This window comes from Lathyrus oleraceus, chromosome 6, assembly GCF_024323335.1.
Source record: "Lathyrus oleraceus cultivar Zhongwan6 chromosome 6, CAAS_Psat_ZW6_1.0, whole genome shotgun sequence".
Classification (NCBI taxonomy): domain Eukaryota; kingdom Viridiplantae; phylum Streptophyta; class Magnoliopsida; order Fabales; family Fabaceae; genus Lathyrus; species Lathyrus oleraceus.
In genome coordinates this window covers 189,202,893-189,210,137 of record NC_066584.1, presented here as the reverse complement: position 1 = coordinate 189,210,137, position 7,245 = coordinate 189,202,893, and the positions used below count along the sequence as shown (strand labels likewise).

At 41.3% G+C, this 7,245-nt stretch overlaps 1 non-coding gene across 1 annotated transcript; it reads left to right on the top strand.

Moving 5' to 3' along the window:
• Positions 1–2,652: 2,652 nt before the first annotated feature.
• LOC127098935 (small nucleolar RNA R71) lies at positions 2,653–2,759 on the top strand. The gene has a single exon (XR_007793618.1). It is a non-coding gene; the product is annotated as a small nucleolar RNA R71 (small nucleolar RNA).
• Positions 2,760–7,245: the final 4,486 nt, after the last annotated feature.

Below are 7,245 nucleotides of genomic sequence, written 5' to 3'. Positions count from 1 at the left end.
TCCACGCATCTCTCCAGGATTTTCTCAAGGTTAGCAAGACAATTGTGGAAATCAAATCCACAAACCGAGAAATAATCCATAAACACTTCCATGATACCATCTAGGTAATCTGCAAAGATTGACATCATGCAGCGTTGGAAAGTAGCTGGGGCATTACAGAGGCCGAGCGGCATTTGTCTATAGGCAAAAGTTCCATAAGGGCATGTAAAGGTAGTTTTTTCTTGATCTTCGGGGTGGATAGGTATTTGGAAGAATCCAGAGTATCCATCTAGATAGCAGAAGTAAGAGTGTCTGGCTAGACGCTCCAACATCTGGTCTATAAATGGTAAAGGGAAATGGTCCTTCCTAGTTGCTTTATTTAATTTTCTATAATCTATACACATCCGCCATCCTCCTTCTAAATGTTTTGCTACATGTTCGCCTTTATCATTTTACATGACTGTGATGCCTCCCTTTTTAGGTACTACATGCACAGGGCTCACCCACTTACTATCCGAGATCTGGTAGATTATACCTGCCTCAAGTAACTTAAGAACTTCCTTTTTAACAACATCACTCATTATAGGGTTTATTCTTCTCTGATGTTCCCTAGAGGGTTTTGAATCTTCTTCTAGCAAAATCCGATGCATGCATACGGATGGGCTTATACCTTTCAGGTCAGAGATATTATATCCTAAGGCTGAGGGATATCTTCGTAAAACGTCTAAAAGTTGGTTCGTTTCCTTTTGGCTCAAGGTAGCACTAACTATAATTGGACGGTTCATCTCTTCATCGAGGAACTCATATCTCAGGTTCTTAGGCAGTTCCTTAAGTTCTAAGGTTGGTTTCTTAGGGCATGGCATAGGATCTGGGGTAAGGGATAAACATTCGTAAAGGTTATCATCGATGTAGGGTTTCTTAAAGTCATCATCTTCCCTTATGAGAGTTGATGGTAACTTAATTGTTTTTATAATTTCTTTTTGTTCTAATTCTCTAACACATTCATCAATGATATCTAAGGCATAACACGAGTCTCCCATCACAGGTGCCATAAGAAATTTCGAAAGTATAAATTTTATTTTCTCGTCACCTACCTCAAATGTCAACTTTCCTTTCTTGACATCTATTATGGCTCCTGCAGTCGATAAGAATGGTCTACCTAGAAGGATCGGTATATCATTGTCCTCTTTGATTTCCATGACAACAAAATCAGTAGGGATAAATAACTGACCTATCCTAACAGGAACATCTTCTAAAATTCCTATCGGATATTTAACGGATCTATCGGCTAACTGAAGTGACATCTTAGTGGGTTGTAATTCTCCTAAGTTTAACCTCTCACACACTGCTAAAGGCATTAGGCTTACACTAGCTCCTAAGTCTAGAAAAGCTTTTTCGATGACATGATTACCCAAAAGGCAAGGAATGGAGAAATTTCCAGGATCTTTATCTTTCTTTGCTAATTTGTCCTCGGAAATAGCATTACATTCCAAAGGCTTCGGATCGTCAAGTCTACGTTTGTTGGTAAGGATGTCTTTGAGACACTTTGCATAAGAAGGTATTTGGGTGATGGCTTCTGTGAAAGGGATTTCTACATGAAGTTTTTCTATAACTTTAATAAATTTTTCATACTGTTTATTGATCTGGGTTTGTTTGAGTCTTTGCGGATATGGTATAGGTGGTTTATATGGCGGGGGTGGTACGTAAGTTTTATCTTTAGGTTCTTCTCCTTTTTCTCGACCTTCCTGGTTTTCAGATTCCTCTGGTTCCTTTAATTCGTCCATGGGTTTGGTACATTCCTTAGAAGTTTCGGGTTCACTCAGTCTAGGGTTTGGTGGCTCATCATAAGCGTTCCCACTTCGTAGGGTAATGGCATTGGCTTGTCCTCTCGGATTTTGTTGAGGTTGTCCAGGGAATTGTCCTCCAGGTGTAGTCTGAGGGGCTTGGTTTAAAGTTACCTGAGAGATCTGGGTTTCAAGCATCTTGGTATGAGTAACTATTTGGTCAACCTTGGTTCCTAACTGAGTAATCAATTTGTTAACATGAATGTTTTGGTTCATGAACTCCTTGTTTTGTTGGGTTTGAGCGGTGATAAAATTTTCCATAATTTTCTCAAGGCTCGGTTTTGGTGGTACATGTTGCATAGGTTGATTAGATCTAGGGGCTTGATAACTAGGTCTCAGGGGTGCATTATTTTGAATAGGGTTATTGTTTTTATAGGAGAAGTTCGGGTGATTCCTCCATCCAGGGTTATAGGTATTCGAGTATGGGTTCCCTTGGGTGTAGTTCACTTGCTCAGAGTGGGTTTTGTTTAATAGACTGCATTCTGCAGATTGGTGTCCTTTGGTTCCACATATCTCACAATCCTACGAAACTGCGGCTACAGTATTCGGGTTTATGCACATATGCTCGACCTTAAGAGCTAATGCGTCCATTTTAGCTTGCATCATGTCTATAGAGCTTAGTTCATGCACTCCTCCTTGGGCTTCCTTCTTCTCAACTGTCGCTCGTTCGACTCCCCATGATTGATGGTTTTGAGCCATTTCTTCGATGAGGGCACTAACTTCAGGATAAGGTTTGTTCATCAGAGCACCGCCTGCGGCAGCGTCGATGGTCATCTTTGTGTTGTAATGAAGTCCATTATAGAAGGTTTGAATGATTAACCAATTTTCTAAGCCATGATGTGGGCATGCTCGTAACAACTCTTTATATCTTTCCCAAGCTTCGAACAGCGATTCTCCTTGGTTTTGGGTAAATCTAGTTATATGGTTTCGAAGAACGGAGGTTTTACTCGGGGGAAAATATCTAGCAAGAAAAACTCTTCTAAGGTTATCCCAAGTCGTAATGGAATTGGGTGGAAGGGAATCCAACCATGATAGGGCTTTATCTCTGAGGGAAAAAGGGAATAATCTTAAACGTATTGCCTTAGGAGAAGCTCCATTGGTTTTAAAAGTATCTGCTAATTGAAGAAATATTTTTAAATGTTGGTTTGGGTTCTCAGTAGCAAGACCCGCGAATTGTCTCTGCTGCACTAGTTGCAACAGGGATGGTTTAAGTTCAAAATTATTAGCTGGGATGGTTGGGTTTACTATACTAGAACTAGGTTCTTCATTAGATGGTTGAGCGAAGTCCTTAAGAGGTCTTTGGTTTTGATCTTCGGCCATAGCTCTCTTAATTCTATGAAAGAATAAACGTGCGCGAGCGTAACGTTCAGGTTCCGCCAGAGGGTATACTAAGCTTAAACTTCTGGTGCTGCGAGTTCTTCGTATTGACCGGCGGGAAATAGCCTAAGTCTAAACGATATAACAACAGGAAAATGAAATTTGACGAAATTGGTCCCCGGCAACGGCGCCAAAAACTTGATGCGGTGTTTCGCAAGTATACGAACACGTCAGAGTAATATAAAAGATTGTCGAATCCACAGAGATCAAGTGTCAATCTATCGTTATCTATTGTTATGGTGTTTATCAAAGACAATCAAAATAGGTGTTTCTGGAGTGTGCAATGAAAAGTAAAATGCTGAAATAGATTTAATTAATAAAGACAGGGTCGAATGTAATTCACATAATCAATGGATAATCCAAGTACTTGCTAATAGAGCTACTTATGGGCAGTGTTTCCTACTTTGAAAAGAACTAATTTAACAGGAACTGTCGCTTTCGCGTATTCAGAACCGAGTTGTACTCCCTAATCAAACCCTCTTATTGTCACTTATAAAAAGGCGCACATTGCGTTAGAGTAGTAAACCTATTTTTAAGAAATATAGTATCTTGACTAAGTTGAAAAGTATTATAACCTGGATTTCTTAACCAAAAGAGGTTCTCGCGAACCAAACTCTAAACTTATAAACGCGTCCGAAAATAGTTTTAAAATCTCTTTTCTTCTTTATGTTAAAAACTCCTAATGAACTAGACAAAGCGCTTTCGCTGTTTTTGAAATAGTTAAAAACAATTAAGCTTAAAAAGACGTTGGACGGCTTTCGATCTTACCCAACGGAATTGAAGTGCGGGAAAACTTAAGTCGAAAGTTAAAATAGCCCTTAAGTGTTTCTACGAACAATTGTACGGATTATCGGTTCAATTATGATCCTTACATTCTAACCTTATAAATTTAGTTAGACATGGTAAAGTAAAAGTGCATTAAAGTAAATAAAAGTAGTGCGAGTGCGGAAAGTAAATAAAAGTAGTGCGAGTGCGAGGAAATAAATAATTTAAAGTGAGTGCGAGGAAATAAATAATTTAAAGCGAGTGCGAGGAAATAAATAATTTAAAGCGACCGCGAGGAAATAAATAAAGTAAAGCGAGTGCGAGGAAATAAAAAAAAGTAAAGCGAGTGCGAGGAAATAAATAAAGTAAAGCGAGTGCGAGGAAATAAATAAAAGTAAAGCGAGTGCGAGGAAATAAATAAAGTAAAAGCGAGTGCGGGAAATAAATAAAAGTAAAGCGAGTGCGAGAAAATAAATAAGATAAAGACAAGTAATAAAAACCTGCTCCAATCGGAGGGTTGAATAAATTGCAATGCGGAAATGAAAATGGCGGCAGGATTAACTTCCTTCCAAAGTGCTCCAAACTCGATTACAGACTCTATCACAGACTCGATTACACAATTGTGGTAACACCCCAATGCGAAGCGATTACCATTTTATAAAACTGAATATATGCCTAAGTGAAACAAAGTTGCTCTGAGTTTGCCTCTGCTCTAAGTTTGGATGATTGTAAAAGTGAATTCGAGTTTCTATTTATAAGCAAGTAAAAAGAGGGAAATGACTTGGATGCCCTTCAACTTGAAAATGGAGGGAAATTGTTTTCCTCTTGTGGCGCCCGCCACAAGGCCATGGCGCCCGCCACAAGGCCAAAGTGAGGCGCCTTAGTGGATGTAGTGGAGAACGTGGGAGTTGAGGGAAGTTGAGCTTGGACACGTCATGGCTTGGTCTGTGGTGCCCGCCATTGGGTAGGGCATAAGAGCAAAATGCTGAATTTTAGGGTTTTTGGCTCTTTTTCGCTCCTTTTCTCGATCGGGGCTCCGATTAAAGTAAAAACCTGAAAACAAAGGAAAACATACCAATAACACAATAAAATGATAATAAAACAACTAGAATGCATGTGAAATCGGAGTCGAAAATACGGTAAATTTTAGTGTTATCAATAGCCGAACTACGGCAACTCTGATTCTCATGTTCAGATGAGATACGCAGGCACAAGATGTGATGTCTTGCCGAGTTCCTTTTTTGACTGACGACTAACAACTAATCCTTGTTTGCTTTCTCCCTCGTTGCGATTCTTTTCTCTCGCCCTTGTTGCGATCGAGACATTCCCTTTCTCTTGCCCTAGTTGCAATCGAGACCCTTGTTCCCGTAGTTAGATGAACTACGGCTTGCTCTGGTTCTCATTCCAGATGAGATACGTAGGCATAAGACGCGACGTCTTAGCGAGCACACATCTCTTTCACCCATAGGTACCCGAGCTACGAAGACTCTGATTCTCATATTCAGATGAGATACGTATGCAGTGGATGCGACATCCGTGCGAGTAATTTTCCTTTGATCCTCTTTTAGTCAATAGTACATTAGATAAACACACACCCTTTAGACGAGAACAACAAGAGTGGATCCCGTAGAGTACTACGGATGCGTAGGGGTGCTAATACCTTCCCTTCGCATAATCGACTCCCGAACCCAAGATTTGGTTGCGAGACCTTGTCTTTCCTTTTCCTTTCTCCAGGTTTACTTCGAGCGTTTCCTTTCCCTCCTTTGAGATAAATAACACACGGTGGCGACTCTTCTGTCATTTTCTTTTTTGCCGGTTGTGTTCTTCGCAGGTTGCGACAGCTGGCGTCTCTGCTGGGGACCCGGTTTCCCTAAGCGAGTCCCTCCTAGCTTTTGTAGGTTTCTTGTTTGTTGGGTGTTTATTCTTTTGTACAGTTATTTATTTTTCAGCATTTACCTGCTTTATCTTATTGCATTATGTACATATGTTGTATCTGCTTTTGGGTTGATTGTTTGTTGGGGTGGGATGTTTTATGAGAGATAAGCCCACTACCCAGGCTTGAGCGTACACATAGGTTTTAGAGTGGATAGTCATGAGGCTTGCGTAGTATGTTGCTCCGTTAAGTCGTTCATGAAGACCCACACCCAGAAGAGGTTTCTTTTGGATATATTATGTCCTATGGTTGTTCCATAACGACAGATGTTCCTCTAGAAATCGTCGACTCTGGTGACCATTTCCCGAGGACACAGTCAAGGCCTCTCCTCCGAGACGCGTTTATGTTAGCTCTGGTGGGCGCATTCCCGCTGCTCAATCCGAGGACCCCGAGACTGGGAACTTGCTTTAGGATGTCCTATTGAGGGGAGTCAGTGGAGGTCTTTTATCCCGTAATAATGCCAAACCTTCAGTGGTAAACGTATTATTCTCGACTGAAGGGCTAAAACTGACAAACTTCTGTTCTTAGAACCTACCAGTAAGGGGCGGGCTAAATTCAGGAAACCTTAACCTTCAACCAACCCGGTTTTCTGAAGCAGAACTTGGGTCTCGTATCATATTCCTCAGTGGGTTTCTCTTCAGACAGTGCAACCTGATAGATGTTCAAGCAAATACAACAGTCCTGATTTCCATGTCACTGCATTGCATCACATCATTTTGCATTCATATCATTTAACACATGTTTATCTTTTCCCAGGGGTTCATATCTTCTTCTTGATTCTAGTCGGGGTTTTCTTCTTACATTGTTTATCAAATGTGAGACTGGAATCAAGGGGATAGAATTCCCTTTGGAATTGATAAACATGTCATTGCATTTGCATATCCATAGCATGTCTTGCATAACAGGTACCGCCGCAGTGTTCTCAGTTGTTTGGTGTTCCACTAGCAGGATAGCTGACTCAGGAATTCACCGGTACGGTACCTGCAGAAACCAACAGAGAGCTATGAAGGGCCTACAAGCAGAACTCGCCGAGATGAGAAGTCGCATGAACCAATTCATGGATGTGGTTCAAGGTGTGGCTCAAGGACAGCAAGAGCTCAGACATATGATACAAAGGAATCCCGCCACTACTCAACCAGAGACGGTGACTGATCCTCTAGCTGGAGAGGTTAACGGACCCAGTGGACCGGGGCCTACCCCGATCCCACATGTCAACTCCGGTCAACAGCCCGTCCATGATGATTAGGACGATCAGTTCACCTTGATGCAGGAAGACTTGGGCATGGGCCATGGCATGGACCCCATGTTTAGGAGATTGGAGGAGAGGCTGAAGGCAGTGGAGGGGTA